The 25476-nt window shown below is 36.9% G+C and overlaps 3 pseudogenes; 1 reads left to right on the top strand and 2 right to left on the bottom strand.

Moving 5' to 3' along the window:
• Positions 1-1735: 1735 nt before the first annotated feature.
• On the bottom strand, positions 1736-2679 carry LOC131837869 (olfactory receptor 2AP1-like; annotated as a pseudogene).
• A 984-nt stretch (positions 2680-3663) lies between these two features.
• On the bottom strand, positions 3664-9553 carry LOC131839742 (tetraspanin-3-like; annotated as a pseudogene).
• An 11752-nt stretch (positions 9554-21305) lies between these two features.
• On the top strand, positions 21306-22237 carry LOC131838292 (olfactory receptor 6C3-like; annotated as a pseudogene).
• The last annotated feature ends 3239 nt before the right edge of the window (positions 22238-25476 follow it).

Genomic DNA, 25476 nt, shown 5'->3' with positions numbered 1-25476 from the left:
CTCAAAGTCAGATTCTAATTAATTTAAGAGATGCAATTATTACTCCCTCTTATTCCTCTGGATATTATGATTCCTCTACCTGATTAACTTTTATTTTTTTTACTATCTTCTGCAGATTCTCAACTACTTCAGCATAATATTCCTAGATTTTTGCTTGGTTGGTGTGTTGATTTGCTTTTGTATTTTAATTAAATCGGGGATTAATGGAATTTTATCTGTCTTAAAAATAATTACTTCTTGTAAATAGTGTTCAGCTACATATTATTATTTGATTATCTTTTGAAATTGAACAAACGCCATAATCTGACTTAATGTTTTGGGGGACTATGATTGATGTACTACTGATGATGTAGAAAACAAATAATCAAGGGAACAAATGAGTCAGTTACCCGTCAATCTAAAAAACTAAAGAAGTATCAAAGTTACTCACTTGTTAACATCAGCTATGTGTCTGGCCTGTAGGTGTTTTTTCTGATGAAATTATGACAAGGTGTATATGACTTAACAAGTTCTACATTTTCAATCATCTTTCTCCTCCATGGTTTCCCAGGGCTCTCTTTTAGTATCTCTGCAACTTAGTAGATTTTGCATTATTAGATGGATGAGTAAAGACTTCAAGAGTGCAAACTTAACTATATGCTAATGAAAGTTTGTTAATATCTCTAGGACTCAATTTTCTTCATCTATAAATTGAAGAGATTGAAGTAGAAACATCTGTAGCTTCTTTATTTTCTTTTTGGCTTCTTTACATTTTAAAATTACCCATCCTATGGGTCTGGCTCATACTTCCTGAAAAATTAATATGGAAAAAAAGTGTTTAGGAAATATCAGGTTGTGATGCACATGCTGCCTGAGGATATTAGATTATCAAAATTTAAAGTTTAGTATGAAATTTAGGAAAAATATGATTTAAGCTTATAAAACTATTAACACCGTAGATACTATTAATATAGCTTTATTCCATATGCTTCTAAAAGAGAACCAGAACAATGACTAGGCACAACACTAAATTTGTATGCATTTACTATAATGATATAGTGCTAATTAACCTAAATTAGAATCATTCCTTTACCTCTTTCCTGGATTCACTTGAGTTTAAAGTGTGTATAAATCATTATTAATAATTTTCCTATCAGTTAGAAAACAAACATATATTGATTTTCCCTTCTTCAGAATTTTCTTTATCTCAAACATTGAGTAGCCTAAGTTCTCAGTAACTGATTATTGTGGAAACACTAAATTTAAATCTGAATAATATAACTTGAAAATTAACTTTAATTCACTAATATATTATTTAAGCTGTTATTAGCAAACTAAAATAGATTTCTCCTGCTTGTTTATTCGATTATTCAATTACCAAATACAGAGATTGAATACCATATGGCAGTGGATAAGATAAGAAAAGCTCTTGTAAAAAACACACTATTAGAAGTCATATTCACAATTCTCCCAAATCTTTTCTTTAAAAGTAAGGTACAAATAAAGAAAAGTAGAACAAAAGTGTTAGAGGGTGCACACACACACCCACATATACCTTCTTACAGGCCTGTAAAATTTTAAGAAATAAAGTGATGGCACAACAGGTTCCATTAAATAAAGAGTTTTACTGTTTTGGTGTTCAGTAAACAGTATTGATAATATATAATAACAAGCACTTTAATGTTATAATAATGTACATCTACAGTCCTTCAAACCTTTACTTATTATTTATTATTGTTATGAACCTCAGTTAGTTTCACCTTGAAAACACTGTTATCTTGCTGACCATATCTTTGAAGGCTATTTTCACTTGCTTGTTCCTTAGGGTATAGATGAAAGGGTTCAACAGAGGAGCAACAGAGGTATTTAAGACAGCCACTCCCTTATTAAAAGTTTCTGCATCCTCAACAGAAGGATTTATGTACATAAAGATACACCTTCCATAAGAAAGTGAGACCACAATCATGTGAGAGAAACACGTAGAAAAAGGTTTTTTTCTTTGTTGAACCGAAGGGATTCTCAGAATTGTCCTGGTTATGTACATGTAGGAAAGAATCACTAATACCAAGGTGAAGAGGAGGGTAATTCCAAGAGAGATAAACTCTATCACTTCTATGAAATGTGTGTCTGAACAGGACAGATGCAACAACACAGTATAGTCACTGCAATAATGATTGATGACGTTGGATGCACAGAAAGGCAGCTGGAGAGTCATTACATGTGGCACAATGACAACCAAAAACCAGGAACACAGGACGAGTTGAATGCAGAGTCTCCTGCTCATTATGGTTGTATAATGTAGGGGTTTACAAATGGCAACGTAGCGATCGTAGGACATGGCAGCTAAAAGATAAAATTCAGTTGCTCCTAGAAGAATGGCAAAAAAGTACTGAGTGAAACAACCAGCAAAGGAGATAGTCTTATCTCCAGTTCCAATATTGACTAGCATTTTGGGGACAAAGACAGAGGTAAAAGATATTTCGAAAACAGAAAAATTCCGGAGGAAGAAATACATAGGAGGAAGAAATACATAGGAGTCTGGAGTCGATAATCCAGCAGGGTCAGAATGATGATGGTCAAATTTCCCATGAAGCTTAAGACGTAAGTTAGCAGCAGAAAAAGGAAAAGCACAGCTTGAAGTTCAGCATCATTTGTCAGTCCAAGGAGAATGAATTCTACCACTGATGTCTGGTTTCTCATCACTAACTTCAGACAAATTAAGACAGAAAATAATAATGACATGAAGTGATTAACACATTTCCTTATTTTACTTTATAATTAAAAAAGGCCTTGCTTCTTAGGAACATTTTCAATTGCTCTCACCATTTTTTTTCATTAATTTATCTTTTCCTTCCTAATCTTTCTATTTTGTTTTTCCTCTAAGTTATTATGAGTACATGTGCATACTCTGTATATGTGTATATAAATTACATGTCATATGCATATAGACAAATCTAAAATAAATTTAGAGGGTAGATTTTATTTGATTAAATAGATTTCTTAAATCAGCCTTTTAACTCTCAATTTATTAGCAAATAAAGTAAATATAAATTAAGGTATGAACTACAGAATTAAAATTGAAATTGATTGTTTTCTTCTTTTTGTTCTTTTATATTTTTTCTTCTTTCAATTTTTTCATTTAGAATAATAATTCTGTGCACCTACAGAAGGTCTAAACTTAGAATGATTTCTCTCTTATTTTATGACTCTAAAATCTATGTTAGCAATTTTGTGCGGTTGCTATCTTATTGCACTACAGTATATGTTATTTAAAGGGACACTGACAAAGGGCACCATCTGGTGTTAACTTTAACGGCAGATTCCTTTTCCTCCCCGCAGAGACCTTTCCCAAGACCTCTCCATCGTGAAGACTGAAACGGTCCGGTGATACTCTGGCAGCAGTGCCATTATTCCATGGAGGTAGCGGAAGGAGCTTAGGCTGCCTTCAATTCTCCCACACTATGCAAACTGCAAATGGTTCTGAAATTAGAACATGTACTGCTATACTAAAAAAAACTTAGGGACATGGAGAGTCAGCTAGAATAGAGGAAAGAAAAGTCCTAGGTGGGTAGGGAAGTAGGGCGGCCCATTGAAGAGCCAAGCTGCTTCGTCCAATACCTGTGTGCTTTAATTAAACAAACTCAGGCTGCCAACAGAGTAGACCTGCTCTATTCACCTTCCAAATCAGAACAGGACTAACAAGCTCAGGCTTGCATTTTCTACTATGCACAGTAGATGAGCTTCTGCTGGTGAGGAGAACTCAGAAGCAGGATCTCTACTCCTGCACAATATGATGCAGGCACACAACATGCCCAGCAGCTGAATAGCTGCAAATGCCAGGGCTGCCCAGATAATAGGCATCATGACTTCTAGTAACCTCTTCACAACTAGAGCCCCACATCCCTTAGCACAGAGGTCAGAGGGGTGGGCCAGACTGTCATTACAGCTGCTGGGCCTCTCTGCTGCAGCCACGAGGGACACTCTGGTTTTTGGTCTCTTTGAACCAGTCTGTGTTTTCCCAGCCTGACTAGATGTGAATTCCACAACAGTGAAGCTGTCTCTGTACATAATCAAGAGCCTGGCTAGCAGCATCAGGTTCGGTTCCATTGTAGGTCTTACACACTTTCTGAATGCTGCGATCAACCTCACTTTCCACCTTTGCTCTGTAAGCACATCCCAAAACTACCACAACAACTTCTGTGACAAAAAGCAAGCATAGGGGGCGCCTGGGTGGCTCAGTGGGTTAATCTTCTGCCTTTGGCTCAGGTCATGATCTCAGGGTGCTGGGATCAAGCCCCACATTGGGCTCTCTGCTCCTCGGAGAGCCTGCTTCCTCTCTCTTTGCCTGCTGCTCTGCCTACTTGTGGTCTCCTCTCTCTCTCTCTCTGTCAAATAAATTAAAAAAAAAAAAAAAAAAAAAAAACGCAAGCATAGGATGATGACAAACATAGCAAGTGCACAGTGGCTTTCTCGGATTGTGGCACAGCAGCTAATTAGGTCAATAATGAAAAGCAGGGCTCCTACAGCTATGATCACTACCACAGGCAAGAGAGTATACATACACATTTTCAAAGAAATGGTGACAGTCACAGTCATCATAAGTGATAAAGACATAGGCTCCCACATAGCATAAAATGCCACCTGCCCCCCAGAAGATAAGGTTGGGAAACACCAGCAGAGTCTTGGAGGAGTGATGCTGCAGTGGTCCATGATGCCATGATGCTGCGGCTGCCGGGGCCCTGCTCTTCCAGAGGGCTGTGCTCACCTAGTGAGGTGGCAATGGCTGGCCCAGGCACCTCCCTGCACCCAGTACCCTCCTTGCAGTAGCAGAGCCCTGGCTCTAGGCCTGATGATTTTTCTCTTAATTCTTCTTCTTCATCTTTTTTTTTTTAAAGACTTTATTTATTTATTTATTTGAGGTGACAGAGTGAGCAAGTGAGAGAAAGAAAGTAGGAACAAGAGGAGAGAGAGAAGCAGACTCTCTGCTAAGCAGGGAGCCTGAGGCAGGAGTCCATCCCCAGACCCTGGGATCACCATCTAAGCCGAAGGGAAATGCTTAACCAACTCAGCCACCCAGGCACCCCTTTTCCTTAATTCTTAATGAAGTGTTAGGAATTCACTGGCAAGGCTATGTGCTGTGGTGAGTGCGGTGAATTGTGTAAGACAGATGAAACACAGACCTGTACCACTGAAACATTATATGTTAACTAAAAAAATCTAAAAGACAAAGAAAGGGTTGGAATTCATATTACTTATAGTTCTTTGATCATGGAAAGGGCTCAATAAATGCTATCACCATTTAATGTAGATATGTGGATTAGTCAGTACTTGGCAAAACATTAAATCAAAATAATCTCACTGATTGTGCTTTTTTGCTATATGCAAGAACTGCCCATCTGCAAATTACAGTTCCTTAAATGTCAGCTCAAGCTCAGCTCTTCATACAATTGTATCTAACAATCACAATCAACCATAATTGATTCTCCTCTTCTTTATTACAATTTACCACAACATAACACTTGGTCATAAAGTCAAATTATTTTTTAGTTATATCAAGTATATACACTTTATCTGTCCAGCTTCAACATAAATAAATTACCCATAAGAATAAGGTACATTTTTTATACAGAGTCCAGAAAATTGTACAGATTTGGTAAAAATTTTTTTTAAAGATTTTATTTATTTATTTGACAGAGAGAGATCACAGTAGACAGAGAGGAAGGCAGGCAGAGAGAGAGAGAGAGAGGGAAGCAGGCTCCCTGCTGAGCAGAGAGCCCGATGCAGGGCTCGATCCCAGGACCCTGAGATCATGACCTGAGCCGCAGGCAGGGGCTTAACCCACTGAGCCACCCAGGCGCCCCAAAATGAGAACTTTTATGTAAAGAAAAATTTATATCAACCAAATTTCTTTCAGCAAAATAAAAAATGATAACCTTTTATAATAAAGATAAGTGCTATTCCCAGAAAAATAATAGATATACTATATGTGATCAAATAATAAATGATCAAATAATAAATACTTGACCCAAACAGGATATATTTACTCAAAAGATTTACTGCTAGGAATCTGTTTCTTTTCTTAAAAAAAAAAAAAGGTTTATTTGTACCTAAAAGGGTTTGGAAAACCTTTCCCAACTCCCCAACTTTCCCTGGTTATCAATACCTTCTCCTAAAGTAAAATCATCTCTACAATGAATTGTGTATAACTTTCATATTTAGCCTCTGCCTCCTTCTGTGGTGGACCTCTTTGCTAGTTTAAGAAGCATTTAGAAGGAAAGTTGAATTTGTTGTCATTGAATCCATGACAGATGGGAATGGGCATCACGGAAAAACAGAAGAAAGTGTGATTTGTTTTACTTTATGTTCTATTCTCTGAGTGTGGTGTAACATTTTCTGCCTGAAAATAGGTACATATGCTAAACTGTTATATTGTGAAATTTTTACCTGTATTTGTTTAGATCAATCACATTTTATTTAAAAATAATATGTACACAGTTGTGTCAACAAGCAAACATGAAAGGTTACAGACAAAACAATAAAGAGACTATACATCTGTAGTTCAATGGAGCCATTACCAGCCCTCTCCTACCTCAAACAGGTGAATTGGTTCTGCCTTAGTTTTTTTTTTTTTTAATTTTTTATTTTTTATAAACATATATTTTTATCCCCAGGAGTACAGGTCTGTGAATCACCAGGTTTACACACTTCACAGCACTCACCAAAGCACATACCCTCCACAATATCCATTATCCCACCCCCTTCTCCCAAACCCCCTCCCCCCAGCAACCCTCAGTTTGTTTTGTGAGATTAAGAGTCACATATGGTTTGTCTCCCTCCCAATCCCATCTTGTTTCATTTATTCTTCTCCTACCCACTTAAGCCCCCATGTTGCATCACCACTTCCTCATTGAAATAAGTCAAGCAGAGGTTCTGCCTTAGTTTTAAATGAGCCCCTTCCATGGCTAAATCAGAGAATATAAAGGTTTAGGACCCACAAATGATTCTTGGATCATCAGTATTTGCCTGCTTCAAAATACTCTGAAATGCCTGGCTTTCTGTCCCAACAAACATAGATCAAACTAGCAGGTTAAAAAGAAGAAAAAAATGGGCACCTGGGTGGCTCAGTGGGTTAAAGCCTCTGCCTTTGGCTCAGGTCATGATCCCAGTACCCTGGGATTGAGCCCCACATTGGGCTCTCTGCTCAGCGGGGAACCTGCTTCCCCCTCTCTCTGCCTGCATCCCTGCCTACTTGTGACCTCTCTCTCTGTCAAATAAATAAATAAAATCTTAAAAAAATAAAAAGAAGAAGAAGAAACCAAGAGCATATAAGCAGATTGAAATCCCCCGCCAAGCCTTTCTTGTCATTCCATTGCTCTTAGAATTTATCTACCACTATTTTTCTTACTCATTTTGGTTTGTGTGAATGGATCTTTTGCTATTCTTTGTCACCTATGCCCACTCAAAGTCAACTCAAAGACATTGCAATGGCTGTTCTTTCTCTAAACATCACATGACTAGCTCCCTCATGTCACTGAGATCTCAGAATTGGGCATTTCTCAAGGGAAGTTTCCCTGATCATACTATCAAGATAACCACTACTCAATCATTGTCTAACACTTAACTGGCTTGATATTTTATGCATAATAGATTTTTTTTGTTGTTCACACCACTCTTAGATTTTGTTATTTATTTATTTGCTATGTGTTTATTGTCTAGCATCCTCACTAAACTGTAAGCTCCACTAAATGAAGGACTTTATGTACTAGCTTCTCTGTATGCCTTTGCAAGTTTTTGGCAACTATCAGTTTCTTTATGATATATCAAGAAGTATATATATATATATATATAATCCCTACAAGAAGGACACGCAACATGATATCTTTGCTGAGTAAATATTTGTTGAGGATTTATTTAAATTAAATGTATAAATTAGATACTCTGTTTTATTGAGGTATAGTTGATTCATAATAAATTTTACATGTTTAAAATATATAGCTTGGTACGTTTAGAGATATGCCGTAACCTATGAAAACTTCACCACTATCAAGAAAATAAATATACCCACCAATCTTAAAATTTTCTTATACCCCTATTAATCCTTGCCTTACAACCGACCTCATACTCTCACATAGTAGATAAGTTCACTGGGAAAGGATTAATTAGCTTTGAAACCATGTGGGTGTTTTCCAAAAGAAGAAGGAATAAAGGGTTTATTTTTTAACCAACTGCCACTCTAATTTCTCCAATTAAGCATTATAAACAAAAAGCTATTCAGATATTCTATTTCCTTTGTATATTTTCCAAAAATACTCTACATAATAGCATTATCATTTTTTCTGTAGTTTAAAAATACAGCACACAGCAAATGTTATTTATAACTATTTTTTAATAGCCATTTTAATCACTTTTTTTTGGTCATAAACCTCAGTGAGGTTTATGTTTTATTTTCTAAAAGGTGGTGTATAGGGACTATACTGAGAGTAGTGGTTTCTGTGGACTAATGGGGTGGTTAAGAATATTTTCTAACTGCAGCTAGAGTTCCTGCTGAGATCAGTGTATTGATAAGATCCAAAAAGTAAGTGGAAATCTAAGCCATGTAAAAAAAAGTCCAAGAAAGATGGAAAACAATATTGGAAGTTTGAGGATGAAGTTAATATTCAGAGAGACAGATGAAAGCAGGGAGATTTCAATATATCACATGGGTAACAAGAAAACTAAGTAGGCTCTGTTACAATATGTGGTTATCATTTACGGGCTTTCTGCACTATGCTTTACGGTGGGAACAATTTAGTTAGAGTCAAGACGAATGTGATCCTTAATCAGGAATTATCTGGAATTAGTCATGCATCTTTTATCACTTTGCCAGTTCTATATAACAAAGCTTCCCAAAATTTAGTGATTTACAACAGCAAGCATATATTATTATTTATGAGTCTATGGTTCAGCTAGGCAGTTCTGCTGATATGGACATGGTTCTCCCACATCCTGGGGAATCAACTAGCTGTAAGCTCATCTAGAATGGCTTCAAGAGGGATGAATCAGCTCAGCTTCAATAGCTGTTTCTTCCAGCTGACTGACCTTTGCTTATTCTTATGCGAACTGTGGGGTACAAGAGGCAGAAAGAGAATGCATGCTTGGTTTCTTGATTCTTACACTCTGAACTGTCACAATATTCCTCTGTCGCATCTCTTTGCAAAAGCAAGTCACAGGACTAAGCTAAATTCAAAGAATGATAAACAGACATTTTCCTGCTGAATGGATCTGTAGCGTAACATTGCAAAGGACATGGCCATTTTCCTACCCATCCACCATACAGCTCATGAAGAATCACCTAATCACTAAAAAGCTGTGGCAACCAAATTGCTGTCCTAGGGCTGCTATAACAAATTACCCCAAACCGGTGACTTAAAACCACAGAAATTCATTCTTTCACAGTTCAGGAGGCCAGAAGTCTGGTGAGTCTGAGGAAAAAAACCGTTGCATGCTTTTCTTCTAGGTTCTGGTGATGGCCAACAAGCTTTAGTACTTCTGGCTTGCAGCCATATCTCTCCATCTTCAGCCTCCATTTTGACATGGCTGTCGGTCCTGTGGATCTGTGGATCTATGTGTCTCTGAATTTCATTGTAAATAATGACCCTAGTCATTGGATTTATGGCCCACCCCAATCAAGTATAACCTTATCTTTATTGATTATACGTGTAAATGCTTTGTTTTCAAATAAAATCTGTATTATGTGATGTTGAGTTGGCAACAGTTAGCTCAATGCAAATGCTTTGAAAATAACCAGTCATGTCCTTCTATTGCCAATTATTTCTTTTTCACTGGCTCTACCTGAAGTGCTATATAAGTATTGGGAGCAGCTTAGTAGAGATGAGATACATGGTCTATAGGTGGCTAGTGACCAAGAGTTTCAACGCAAGTCATGATCTCGTGCATTGTGGAATTGAGTCCCATGTCAGGATCAACACTCAGTGGAGAGTCTTCTTGAAGATTCTCTCCTTCTGTCCCTATCCCCACTCTGCCCCACTCTCTCTCCCTCTAAAAACAAACAAACAAACAAACAAACAAACAAATAAATGTCTTTAGGGAAAAAATGAGAAAGAGAGATTTTACATCTTCTTGTTCAATTTACCTCCACTATATAGGGCACTATGCCAAGATCCTGACATTATAAATGTTTAAATGCATGTTATCCACTCATGTTATTTCCAATACCTTTGGCAATCTGGTTGAAAATTACATCTCTCCAGGGTAGAATAGATGAGTTTCTGTTAAAGGTCCATATACACTATGGAGTATTATGCCTCCATCAGTAAGGATGAATACCCAACTTTTGTAGCTACATGGGCAGGACTGGGCGAGATTATGCTGAGTGAAATAAGTCAAGCAAAGAAACTCAATTATAATATGGTTTCACTTATTTGTGGAGCATAACAACATGGAAGACAAGGGGAGATGGAGAGGAGAAGGAAGTTGAGGGAAATTGGAAGCGGAGATGAACCATGAGAGACTATGGACACTGAAAAACAACCTGAGGGTTTTGAAGGGGTGGGGGTGGGAGGTCGGGGGAACCAGGTGGTGGGTATTAGAGAGGGCACAGATTGCATGGAGCACTGGGTGTGTTGCAAAACATTTAATACTGTTACGCTGAAAAGAAATAATTTTTAAAAAAAGGAAGAATGAGAAGTAATGTGATAAAAATAGGGTAATAAATTATATTATTAGTAATGTAGTATAATTTTCCATGAGGATAGCACAGGTGTAGATGTTAAGCTCTAGCGGTGCCTGGGTAGCTCAGTCACTTAGGTATCTATCTGCCTTTGGCTCAGGTCATGAGTCCAGGTCCTAGGATTGAGCCCTGCTTCAGGATCCCTGCTCAGTGGGGAGCCTGCTTCTCCCTCTCCCTCTGCCTGCTGCCCCCCCTACTTGTGTGCTCTCTCTGTCATATAAATAAAATCTTTTTTAAAAATATATATTTTAAGTTCTAGAATGTCCAAGGAGAATAAGACCACTACAATAATTTAGAAAATGAATTATCTTTACTTAGTAAATCCCAGATCCTGAAGGAGAACTGTTGTTCATTTATTCATTAATAAATCAATTATTTTTTGTATTTATGTTTATTTGTTTTTCTTTTTAAGTCTGTATTTAAGTTCTGGTTAGTTAACATATATCTTAATATGAGTTTCAGGTGTACAACCCAGTGGCTCAACACTTTCATACAGCAACTGTTGTTAATCAGAAGTGCACTCCTTAATCTCCATCACCTATTTCACCCATCCCCCCAACTCACTTCCTCTCTGGTAACCAACATTTTGTTCTCTACAGTTGAGGGTTTGTTTCTTGGTTTGCTTCCCTCCATCTGTTTTTTCCTTTTGCTTATTTGTTTTGTTTCTTAAATTCCACATATGAGTGTAATCACATGGTATTTGTCTTTCCCTGAATGACTTAATGTCACATAACATAATATTCTCTAGTTACATCCATGTCATTTCAAATGGTAATGTTTCATTGCTTTTTATGACTGAGTAATATTCCATTGTGTATATATACCATTTTTTATACATTCAGCATTTGGTAGAAATTTGGACTCTTTCTATAATTTGGCTATCATAGCTAGTGCTGCTACAAATACAGGTCCATGTAGCCATTTAAGTTAGAATTTTTTGTCTTCTTTGGGTAAATATCTAGTAGTGCAATTGCTGGATGATAGGGTAGTTCTATTTTTAACTTTTTGAGGAACTGCCATACTGTCTTCCAGAGTGGCTGCACCAATTTGCATTCAGCATAAAAGTGCAGGAGGGATCCCCATTTTCCACATCCTCATGAATACTTGTTTTTTCTCGTATTATTTATTTTAGCCATTCTGACAGGTGTGAAATGATATCTCATTGTAGTTTTGATTCTTATTTCCCTAATTATGAGTGATGTTGAGCACCTTTTCATGTTCTGTTAGCCATCTGGATGCCTTCTTTGGAAAAGTGTCTATTCCTGTCTTCTGCCCATTATTTTATTGGATTTTTTCCTTTTTGGTGTTTTGAGCTTTATAAGTTCTCTATATATCTTGGATATTAACCTTTTATTGGTATGGCACTTACAAATATCTTCTCTCATTCCATAGATTGCCTTATAGTTTTGTCTGCTGTTTCTTTTGTTGTGCAGAAGCTTTTTATTTTGGTGTAGTCCCAATAGTAGATTTTGTCTTTTGTTTCCCTTGACTCAGGAGATATATATAGAAAAATGTTGCTATAGCCAATGTCAAAAAGCTTACTGCCTATTCTTTCTTCAAGAACTTTTATGGTTTTAGGTCTCACATATAGGTCTTTAATCCATTTTGAATTTATTTTTGTGTATTGTGTGAGAAAGTGGTCCAGTTTCTTTGGTAACAGATCATAGCTACACTTGTGGTGAACATAGCACAATGTATAAACTTGTCAATTCATTATGCTTTCCATCTGATCATAATATAACAATATTACTAACATACTAATGTAACTAATAGTTGTATGTCAGCTATACTCAATATAAAAAAAAGAACAAATAAATTAACATTGATGAATGATTAGAAATGAATTGAGATGCCTAAGAAACCACTTCCAGCAGGGAACACAACACATGTGAGAGTGAATGACTTCTACTCATGATTTATTTCACTTAATCTTTATAATAAACTATGAGTTAATAGTATTGGCCCTCTCATTTTATGAGTACAGAAATTGATAGAAAGGTTGAATAGATTTTGCAAGTTAAATAAATTTTACAACTTTACAAAATCATTGGGTCTCTTTAACCTCAAAATCTAAGAATTGTGATCTGATCCTTATGATATCTCATTACGTGAATTATGGCTTCATTTTTGTATCTGTTTATAAAATATGGAAATGGTTTCTAATATCTGTGATGGCTAGGATCCAATGAAAAGGGCTCATTCTTTGTTGGTAGGAGGACAATTTTGAAGTATTTATCAAAATGTGGTACTTATATTTATTTTATTCTAGTAGATGCATATATCCAAATGAATGCATAAAAATAGACTTAGCATTTTAGCTAATGATGTGAAATTGATAGCAAGCTAATTCCTTGAATCTCAATAAATAATTAAACTACTAAATTATTAAAAGATTCCTCTGGTAGTCTATGAATTTGTTATAAAAGGATGATTCCCAGCTCTGTAAATTGACAAGGAATGATATCTAGTACATATTTTTAACTGGAAAAAAGTTGCTGAGTATTTCTGTAGTAAAATTGCATTACATATTACATATTAAAAATATGCTCTCTGAGTGTGTGAATATGACTGTCTTTGTGAACAAAATCTCTGATATAATAGACTGTAAATATTTAATACTGGTTAATTTGAAGATTTGAGGGCAAATGGAGGATGAGTTAGAAACTAAGTGCCATTCCATCTCTCATTATATATTATTGATTTATAATTAATTCACTGACATTTATTTCTCATGATATTAAGTCTATACACCCTTAAAATTAAAATATTAAAAACTGAGTTTCAAATACCCTTCTTATTTTTGAATTATTGCATTTTTTTCTTGATACATTCTTTTTTATGCTGGTAGAGATGTATAAATTAGTAAACCCTGAGTGCTACGCTCAATGAAGAGTTGAGCTCAGCTCTGTATTGAATGAAGCCAAAAGAGTTGAGAATAAGTTTTCTCCTGTGTGAAGACCAAGTGTCATGTGCAATAAAAATTAAATACAACCAAGGAGAAACTACGTTAATTGGATATGCTAGTAGGCATACTTTTGTTTCTATCTCACTATATTGCTTAGTTTTCTGAAAGATGTACTTCATGACATCACTATAACTCTTAGGCCCATCTCTCCTGCATCTGGCTTTTCTTTATTCTGGCCTTTCATTCATTATACAGTGACTAGAGAAGGTAAATTTGTTTCATCTTTGGATAATATTCAACCCTCATCTTATACAGAGAGCTTTAAAATGGTTTACATTTTAGTCACAAAGCAATACTCCCTGGAAATTTACTTAAAGAACTCTCAGAGTTACAATAGTAGCTTTTTAAAATTTAAGTCAGAATAATGTTTATGTTTATATGAAAAAATGAAAGAGATAAAGAAAAATCTCTATACTTAGAGGATGTAGAAAACTTGTATGTAATTAAGCCTGCATTTACTCTGTGTGAGATGCACTTACATAAGGGAGGAAGGGTGAATTCCTGACAAAAAGTCTCCAGAAGTAGCTTATGAATGCATTGCCTCTCACATTAAGAAAATCTGGGATTATACTTCTGTCTGGAACCATTAGACATATCCAAAATTAAGTACGTTCTTATTCATCAATAAATATATTTTTATCTTTCTCTCATTCCAAAAGTTATTGTTGGAATACATTGCAGGAATCCCCAAATTTTCACTTTAGCATACTTACTATTTCTAATTTAATATTTTAACATTTCAGTATTTCAGTTTGTTCAAAATATTGTAATAGACTCTGCCTTCTGATATGCAAATTTTGCTGAAATGTGTCACAGAACTATGTCTTTTTTTAGGGGAAGATGACATACTATTTCAGCCAAATTCTGGCTCCATATTTGGAACTTTGCTCATTTGAATCCTACAGTTTTCAGACTCCTTGTCTTCTCTTCATGGCTGATTTCATTCTTAATCATATTGCCTGTGCTCATGTTGCTCTTAAACCTTATTTATTGTAGGTCTAATATTACTGACAACTTCAACTGTGATTATTTTCCCCTGCTGCAACTTTCCTGTTCAGACACAAAATTCCTAGAGATAGTGGGGTTTTTCCGGTCTCTATTTTCTTTAATGTTCACTTTGGCATCAATATTACTGTACTATGTATATATCATCAGAACAGTTTTGAGGATTCCTTCTGCTAGTCAGAGGACAAAGGCCTTTTCCACTTGTTCATCCCACATGATTGTCATCTCCATCCCCTATGTAAGCTGCATTTTTATATATATTAAACCTTCAGCCAAAAAAAAAAAAAAAAAAAAACGAGTGTTTCTGAGCAAGGGAGTTGCTGTGCTAAACACCTCAGTAGCCCCAATGCTGAACCCCTTTATTTACAGCATAAGGAACCAGCAGGTCAACGGGCCTTCATGGACAGGGCAAGGAAGATTGTGTTTTTCTCAAGCAAATGAAATGCTGTGGTGTCACAAATTAGATACATTGCAGGCCAATTTAAAATATACAAAACATGAAATCTGAGCCAGCTTTAAATCACAGTGGTCTTCCTGTTATCCTTACTCATTCTTTCTTTCTTTCTTTCTAACAGTTTACAAGCACATTTAATTTATTTCCCACTCAACTGAAATAATTTCATATGACTTTCTGGCTCCCATTCTTCTGAATCCATTATTAGTTGCAACTTTTTGAACAATAATTGTTTTATTTAGAAAGTTATATTTGAGTTTTGTTTAGGAAAATATTTATCACCTGGAATGGATGAGACACTGTATAAATATTGATGTGATATTTTTCTTACTCAATACAGACAATATAATCTTGTTATTTTCATTGATCTTTGTCAGAAACTTCCTTCAATATCTTACAGTTTCTCTAGGTAAAAAAAAAAAAAAATCCTCAAATGCCATAAGATTTATTGAAAAATGTGGATGCTTTTATTTTAAAATAAAAAAATGCGTACTTAATAGGATATACCCATATAATTTAACTATCGATTTTTTTTTTTTTTTTTTAAAGCATAGATCTGGAGTGCCTGGGTGGCTCAGTTGTTAAGCATTGGCCTTCAGCTCCGGTCATGATCCCAGGGTCCCAGGATGGAGCCCAGCATCAGGCTCCCTACTCGGCAGGAATCCTGCTCCTCCCTCTCCCATTTCCCCTGTTTGTGTTCCCAGTTTCACTGAGTCTCTCTGTGTCAAATAAATAAATAAAATATTAAACAAACAAACAAACAAGCACAAATAAAGATCCCCATATTTCCAAATCCCATAATGACTCTTATAATATATAGGTAAATAGGTAGATACATGTATACATACATAAATACATACTGCAGAAAAAGCTGTTTGAGATCAATAGAATACATTCACTTTCTCTAATTACATGGAATGTAAGCTCCATTTTCTCACTACACTAGAATATAGATGTGTAGCTCCTTCTCTAGTTTTAGACTAGTTTAAAACTGGGCATATATGTAAATTACTTAATGTCTAAACAAAATCACTCATGTTTTTAGAAAATAAAAACTACATAACAGAACAAAATTTCCCATCTCATATAAAATTAGAATTTCATCTGTTAAAATACTCTTCCATTCTACTGAATGTATTAAGAGCCTAAAGTATTTTGGATGATATGTATGTGTGGTTGTGTGTGGTTGTGTGTGTGTGCATGCATGTATGTGTAGGTTAAATAAGAATTGTGGATATTAAAATGTTTCCTAAATAATAGAAAACACTTTTTATTAATAAAAAATTTACTACACTCCTAATTAGTTGTTCAACATTCATAATGATCCCTATACAGTGTATCAATTAAGAAATACAGCACAGTATTTGTTAAGAAAAAAATAAAATAAGTGATAAAAAATTAAAGGGGATCAAAATAGAAGATTAAATGTATGAATGGTTTCTCAATTTCATCCTGACTGAAGTATAATTTGCATGTGATAGAAGGCAAATAGTTGACAAATGGGTTTTTTATAGCTTCTCTTAATAGAGGCTTCCCTCTAGTAAGTCAGATGGTAACTGGTAAGTCAGATGTCAGATAAATCTGGCACACGTAATGTACTATGGGATGGAATGAATCTTTCAAGCACATAGTGTAATTAGTTATCAATAAATAGTAGAGATTATTAATAATATTGGGATTATATAGTTAACTGCTATGGTTGTGAATAAGTACAAATTATATTTGTAAAGTGATGAGAACACTTAAGATCTAACCATTTGTATTTTTAAAGGCATGATATAGTAATGTTTTCTTTCATTTTTATTTAAATTCAGTTAATTAAAATAAAATGTTTCATCAGTTTCAGAGGTAAGGTCAGTGATTCACCAGTTTTATATAATACCCTGTATTCATTACATCACGTGTCTTCCTTAATGTCCATTGCCTGATTACCCCATCCCCTCATCCCATTCCCCTCCAGTAACCCTTAGTTTGTTTCCTATGATTAAGAGTTTCTTATGGTTTTTGTGTCTCTCTCTGATTTCACTTTGTTTTATATTGTCCTCTCTTTCTCTGCGATTCTCCATTTTGTTTCTTAAATTCCACATATGAGTGAGATCATATGCTAACTGTCTTTCTCTGATTGACTTACTTTGCTTAGAATAATACCTTCTTGTTCCATCCATGTCATTACAAATGGCAAGATTTTGTGTTTTTTGATGGCTAAGTAGTATTCCATAGTATAAATGCACCACATGTTTTTTATCCACTTATCTCTTGATGGACATTTGGGAACCTTCCATAGTTTGGCTATTGTGGATATTGCTGTTTTAAAACATTAGGGTACAGGTGCCCCTTCGGATCACTACATTTGTATCTTTGGAGGTAAATGCTTAGTAGTGCACTTGCTGGGTATAGGGTACCTCTATTTTTAACTTTTTGAAGAACCTAGCTCTGTGATAAAAGTTGATGGTATTCTGATAGAGATTGCATTGAATGTGTAGATTGGTCTAGGTAGCATAGACATTTTAACAATATTTATTCTTCCAGTTCATGAGCATGGGGTGTTTTTCCATTTCTTTGTGTTATTTTCCTCAATTTTTTTCATGAGTACTCCATAGTTTTCTGAGTAAAGTTCCTTTGCCTGTTGGTTAGGTTTACTCCTACGTATCTTATGGTTCTTGGTGCAATTGTAAATGAGATCCACTCCTTAATTTCTCTTCCTTCTTTCTCATCGTTAGTGTACAAAATTCAACTGTTTTCTGTGCATTTATTTTATATCCTGCCACTCAGATTTCCTGCATGAGTTCTGGTAATTTGAGGGTGGAGTCTTTTGGGTTCTCCACATTTAGTATCAACCCATCTATGAAGAGTGAGAGTCTGACCTTTTTTGCCAGTTAGGATGTCCTTTGTTTCTTTTGTTGTCTAATTGCTGAAACTAGGACTTCTAGTACTATGTTGAACAATAGTGGTGAGAGAGGTCATCCCTGCCATGTTCCTGATCCTAGGGGAAAAGCTGTCAGTTTTCCCCCATTGAGAATGATATTTGTCTGGGCTTTCTGTATATGGCTTCTATGATATTGAGGTACGTACCCTCTATCCCTATACTGTGAAGAGTTTTAATCAAGAAAGCATTCTTTCCCAATCCCAAAACCATAAGTGACTCTTAATCTCACAAAACAAACTGAGGGTTGCTGGGGGGAGGGGGGTTGGGAGAAGGGGGTGGGATTATGGACATTGGGGAGGGTATGTGCTTTGGTGAGTGCTGTGAAGTGTGTAAACCTGGTGATTCACAGACCTGTACCCCCTGGGGATAAAAATATATGTTTATAAACAATAAAAAATTTAAAAAAAAAAGGAAAGCATTCTTTACTTTATCAAATACTTTTTCTGCATTAAGAGGCTCATACAGTTCTTGTCCTTTCTTTTATAAATGTAGTATACCATTTTGATTGATTTGTAGATGATGAACCACACTTGAAGCTCAGGAAAAAATCTCACTTTGTTGAGGTGAATTACCCTTTTAATGCACTTTTGGATGCTATTGGCTAGTAACTTGGTGAGAATTATTGCATCTGTGTTTATCAGGAATATTGGTCTGCAATTCTCCTTTTTGGTAGGGTCTTTCTCTGATTTGGGGTCAAGGTAATCCTGGCCTCATAGAAAAAGTTTGGAAGTTTTCCTTCCATTTCTATTTTTTGAACAAGCTTCAGAAGAATAGGCTTTATTTCTGAAGAATAGTATTTCTGCAAGTGTTCAGTAGAAGTCCCCTAGAAAACCATCCAGTACTGGACCCTTGTTTGTTGTGAGATTTTTGATTACTGCTTCAATTACCTTGCTGGTTATGGGTCTGTTCAGTTTCTTCCTGTTCCAGTTTTAGTAGGATATACATTTCTAAGAATGCATCAATTTCTTCCACATTGCCTAATTTATTGGCATATAGTTGCTCCTCAAGTGTTCTTATAATTGTATTTCTTCAGTGTTGGTTGAGATATCTCTCTTTCATTCAAGAATTTATTTATTTGGGTCATTTCTCCTTCTTTTTTATAAGTCTGGTCAAGGGCTTATCAATCTTATTAATTTTTTCAAAGAACCAGGTGCAAGTTTTGCTGATCTACTGTACTGCTCTTTTGGTTTATACTTCATTGATTTCTGCTGTAATCTTTATTAATTTTATTCTCCTCATGGGTTTAGGCTTTATTTTCTGTTCTTTTCCCAACAACTTTAGGTATAAGAGTCAATTGTCTATTTGAGACCTTTCATGTTTCTGGAGAAAGGCTTGTATTGCTATATACTAGATTCTTGGTGTATCTGTTTGTTACCTATTTGTTAGAAGAAAGTGTATCCTAAAATTTTAAAAAAGAAAAAAATATATATATACATATATATGTGTATGTGTGTGTGTGTGTGTATATATACAAAAAATAAAATTAAATATAATAAAAGGATAGAATGTAAGTGTGAAAATGAACTTTAAAAAGATTTTTAAAAAAGAGTTGTAAGGGGTGCCTGGGTGGCTCAGTGCATTAAGCCTCTGCCTTCAGCACAGTTTATGATCTCAGGGTCCTAGGATTGAGCCCTGCATCAACCTCTCTGCTTGGCAGGGAGCCTGCTTTCTCCCTCTCTCTGCCTGCCTCTCTGCCTACTTGTGATCTCTGTCTGTCAAATAAATAAATAAAGTTCTTAAAAAAAAAAAGAGTTGACAAAATAAGAAATTGGTTGAACAGGGAAGGAGAAAAAAATTAAAATTGAAAGATAAAAGAATTTTGGGGAAAAACCATGAATTCTATATATTGTTTTCACCAAGCACTGGAGTTTTGCAATTTCCTATAATCTGTAAACCTGGTCTGAGCCAGATGTCCTTGCTGATCTTTCTGAGATCACTGATTCTACAGTGTATTTGCCCCAGACAGACTGGTGATGCCCTTGCCAAGGGATCAGGCTAACTAATCTACTCTGATTGCTCCCTGTGGCTTTGGTTCCCTGAAGGCTTTCCCTGCCTCTTTAGAGGATATGAATGAAAATGGAAGCCTCCCAGTCTCCATCCACAGAGACTAAAGACAAGGGCCCCACTCCTCAGTGTGCCCTCAGATAAAAGTAGTCAATCACTCCCATCTCCCTGGTCTCCATCCACTCTTAGTGCCCAGCCAGCCTATGAGAGAGCATTTCTATCCGAGGCATGTACCCCATTTGGAGTCTCCAAACCCTGAAGACTCCTGTGGTTCACACTCATGCCACTCCTTCCACAGGTTGAAAGGGGGTCTCACAATAGTTATGCCTTTTGCTGGGCCCCTGCTTGAATGCGGTGGGTCAGCCATACTGCTTTTCATGGTATATGGCAACCTGACCTGAGAGTCCATTCCTGGGCTCACTGATGTAGCCAGCTTCCCTGCTCTGATGACTTGGAACGCTGCCACATCCTGTCTTCTTGTGACTCTGGGATCCTGAGACCACACTGTGCCACCAACTATCCTACCCTGTTTCTACCACCTGAGCACCTTTCAGACAGGGATGACCCCCAATGGAGCAGACTTCTAAAAGTTCTGATTTTAGGCTCTCTGTTATATTGTTTTCCAGTAGCTGACTGATGAAGTCTCTTTCCCTCCTCAGTTTATCAACCCATAGATCACCTCAGATTCACTTCTCCACATATCTTACCTTGCAGAAATTTGTCACTTTTCTATTTGTAGAGTTGCAGCTTTTCTTTTCTCAGATCTCCAGTTGAGTTCGCATGTATTCAGAATGCTTTGAAAGCTATCTATCTGAATTCCTGGGGCAAGACAAAAATTAATGTCTCCTACTCATCCACCATCTTGGACTATCTACAATACAGTACTGTTAACTTTAAGCAAAATGTAATACAGAAAACAATGTTCTTCAACAATATTCATCTTCAAAATCTTTGCTACTTATTTACCATACAGAACTGAACTCCTGCCAGTTAATAGCAATTCCCCATTGCCCACCCTGGTCCATCCAAAAGTATCCCAAAGTACACATAGAGGATGTGTAAAATATTTATGCTTTAACAGGCTGAGTGGATATTGTGAAACTGCACACAGGAAAAAAGTTCCATTGCTTCATTTCATTGGAGCTAATAATAGGAACTCTTAAATTTTCAATTCCTTTACTGTTCATACACTCTTTCTGTCTTGTTTATCAACAGATTTTGCAAAGAAAATAAAAAGCATCTTATGAGAAAACATACAATGATTACAGAGTTCATTCTCTTGGGCATCTCAGATGACCCACAGCTTCAGGTTATAATCTTTATCTTTTTATTTATGGCTTATGTATTAAGTGTCACTGGAAACCTAACCAGCATCATCCTCACCTTGATTGTCATCTCAAGACTCCTATGTATTACTTCCTTCAGAATTTCTCCTTCTTAGAAATTACATTCACCTGTGTCTCTACCTCAAGATTTTTGGGGGCAATCATTACAAATATCAAGATCATTTCCTATAACAATTGTTTAGCTCAGCTATTTTTCTTCATCTTCATAGGTCTTTCTGAATTTTTTCTTCTCACTGCCATGTCTTTTGGTTATTACATTGCCATCTGCAAGTCTCTTCATTACACCACCATCATGAGCAAAAAATCTGCTCACTGCTTGTCTTTGGGTCCTGGCTAGGAGGATTTCTTATCATTTTCCCACAGCTCATGCTCATCCTCCAGCTAGATTTTTGTGCTTCCAAGTAATTGATCGTTTCTCTTGTGACTATTTCCCCCTCTTACAACTCTCGTGCTCAGATATGTGGCTTTTGGAGAGGATTGCCTTTACTACACTTTTGTCACTCTAATCTTCACTTTGGCATTAGTGATTCTCTCCTACCTGTGCATCCTTAGCACCATCCTGAGAATCCCATCTGCTAGTCAGAGGAAAAAGGCTTTCTCCACGTGCTCCACTCACCTGATTGTCATTTCCATCTCTTATGGGAGCTGTATATTCATGTATGTCAAGCCTTCAGCAAAAGAAAGAGCATCACTGACCAAAGGAGTACCTATTCTCAACACCTCAATTGCCGCCATGTTGAACCCTTTTATTTATACCCTGAGGAATCAGCAAGTAAAACAAGCTTTCAGAAACTTGCTTCATAAAGTACTTCCTTCTAGAAAAAAATGAAAGTATGTATTAACATGAATGGATGTCATTGTGAAGATCCAATAAAGTGCAAATAAAAGTTCAGCTTCTAGAGTATCTTCTAATATCCATCTCCCAAATACTTGCTATGATGTGCTCATTTCCTTAAGCTTTCTTTTTAACCTAAAGTAACTTTGTTGTGTCTTTCTTTCAAACCCTCTAAAGGTCCCATTTCCTTGTTGATTTGTAAGACTAAATCGGACATCCATGGCTATAAAACAATAATCAATTTCCTGATTGTTCCAAATAATATAAATACTTATTTTTACTGTAAAGACTTGAGTAAACACTCTTCATGGATTTATTCTAAAATCCTGTTCCATTACTAGTATTGCATTTCTTTCTTTTTCTTACATTTTCTTTCTTAAAGCTATAAAAAGTATGAAATAAATTATCCAACAATCATATTTTATGCACACAAACTGCAGTATCTGTCTAGTTCTTCATGCTCAGTTGAGTGTTTATTTTACTACTTATAAAATTAAAAGTATATTTAAAAGTCATAGATCTTTTCCTTTCTATCTATGCTCAAGGCATGTGTTATGTCTTTTTTATGTACTACCCTTGTTTAACTGTATTATTATTATTATTATTATTATTATTATTATTATTTAAGATTTTAGGGGCTCCTGGATGACTTGGTTGGTTAAGTTGCTGCCCTCAGCTCAGGTCATGATCCCAGTGTCCTGGGATCGAGCCTAGCATCAGACCCTTGCTCAGAAGGAAGCCTGCTTCTCTGCCTGCTGCTCCCCGTGCTTGTGATCTCTTTGTGTCAAATATATAAATAAAAGTTTTAAAAGTAATAAAAAATAAAAATAAATATTTTATTTTTTTATTTGAGAAAGAGAGAGAGCATGAATAGGGGAAGAAGAGGGTCTGAGGGAAAGGGCTAAGCAGATACCCTGCTGAGTGGGGAGTCTGATGTGGGTCTCAATTCCAGGACCATGAGATCATCTCCTGAACTGAAGTCAGACACTTAATGTATGGAGCCACCAGGCTTCCCAAATCTGTATTATTTGTTTAAATATATAACAGATGGCGATGTCGGCAGTCACCATTACACCTATGCAACATGAGTGTTTGATAGGAATTTCATAAATAATATCTCTTCTGGGGTGCCTGGATGGCTCAGTGGGTTAAAGCCTCTGCCTTTGGTTCAGGTCATAACCCAGGATCCCGGGGTCTAACTATGCGTCAGGCTCTCTGCACAGTGGGGAGCCTGCTTCCTCCTCTCTCTCCCTGCCTGCCTCTCTGCCTACTTGTGATCTCTGTCTGTCAAATAAATAAATAAAATCTTTTAAAAAAATAATAATATATCTTCTCTAGAGAACAATTAACTAGGTATGTCCTAAATAATATTGTGTTTAATCTTCACACTTATATGGTAATGATGAGGGAGCAGGAGGCTGGCTGAGGACAAAGCAAGAGCTGGCGCCTTGCACCCCCCTTTCATCTGCTCCCCTCAGGTGTAGCATTCCTCAGGCACCCCTGACTGCCATAAAATGATAAATAGTTAACTTGCTGAGATCACAATCCTGCAAGACAGGAGTCTCCCTTGGTTTGCAAATTTCCTTGAGATTACAACAAAGAAGTTACCTTATCAATAGCTCAATTTCCAAAGACACAGAACTCAGTTCCTCAAACCTAATGTTACCCTCCCCTCCATAAAAACCGAAGGAGGTGGAGGTAGAAGGAAAAGTAAATAAAGTTAAATTTCTTCTAAACCTAAATCTCATTAACAAGGATGCTTGATAGCAGGAATGTAACATTCCACCAGACTTCCAATTGTCTTTACTTGATAGCAACTAAGCCTTCAATATCCTGATAGTATTCTTTGCCCCAATAGCCCTTCTGAACACCCCTTTGTCCTCACCTACCCAACTCTTGTGTATATAACCAACCACTCCTAACAACCCGCGGCAGCAGCTCTTCCTGCCCACGGGTCCTGTCCCCGTGCTTTAATAAACCACCATTTTGCACCAATGACGTCTTAAGAATTCTTTCTTTAGTCATCGGCTCCGAACCTCCTCACCCCACCGAACCTGACTTAGGTTCTGGGACTTCATCATTTTTGGCGAGGCAGCCAGGAGATTTGTGAGTCTTTACATTTGGACTCTGAGCTTCGGTGCAAAATTGGTGAGTACTTTCTCTCCTTTTCCTTTACTCTCATTCCAGGACTTTTTCAAGGAGTATGGTCTTATTGGAACACTTGCATGTCAATTGCTCAGGCTGTAATCCTCTAGCCCATGGCTACTCCACGGGGAGGAGAGCGTCTGCCTTTTGGCTGTAAGCTAGTACCCTGGCTGGAATGGCAATAAGACCCAGAAACTTGACGGCCTCTCTTTATTCCTGTTCTTATAGAAAGTTGTCTCTCTTGGGCACGGGACAGCCACCTAAGTCACCAGGACGGCTGCCAATCTTAAGACTCCCGTGTGAGGTTTCCTCCTGATTGATCTAATGTGATCCCCTCCACATGCCCGGTCTAGCCACTTCTGGCCGCGAGACCTCCACTGGGAGCCGGCCGAAACCAGTACCTGATTGAATTAAAAGGCAACCGGGGACCGTTTCCTAGGGAAATTGGCTTTAAGGACCACATGTGTTGGAATGTCCCATAGACCATGATGGATTTCAATCTTTACTGTTTCTCGTCAGTGTCTTCTGCAAACCGCCTAAAGCTATGAAATTGGGTAATTTCCCCTTGCCACACTTTTCTAGTATTTCCATGGGTTAATATGGCAAAACAGTATGCAGTCTTCAGGACATACGATAGCATGGCACAAGCATTTTAGTCCATTCACCAGGCACCCATATGTAGCCTAGGATGCGATGGGGAAGTGGAGGGACGCCGGCACCCCTCCAGGGCCTCTTACGGCAGGAATGCCTTCTGGGGAAGGCAGGATGGTGATCAATAGCATATCTTGAGGGACGCCTCAGGTCGCTTTTGACCCCTAAAACCTCTGACATACCCTGTGTGGGATGCCACCCAGGAGTCGGGATTTGGTAATGGACCTTCATTACTTTTCTGGAAGCATGGCCTCAGTAGGCTTCTTCAGTTCCCAAGGACGCTACCTTGGGGTGCCTTTTAACCCACTGGAAATAATTTGGATTGCAATACTTAGGAAAGGACTGAGCTCCTGTAACACTGCATGGCCTCAGTGGGATCTATCAGTTAGATCTACTCTGCAGGAAGCAGGGCAAATGGACCTAGGATACCTTCACCA

This window comes from Mustela lutreola, chromosome 8, assembly GCF_030435805.1.
Source record: "Mustela lutreola isolate mMusLut2 chromosome 8, mMusLut2.pri, whole genome shotgun sequence".
NCBI classification, from domain to species: Eukaryota; Metazoa; Chordata; class Mammalia; order Carnivora; family Mustelidae; genus Mustela; species Mustela lutreola.
The sequence above is the reverse complement of the archived record's forward strand: the minus strand, read 5'-3'. Positions and strand labels throughout refer to the sequence as shown.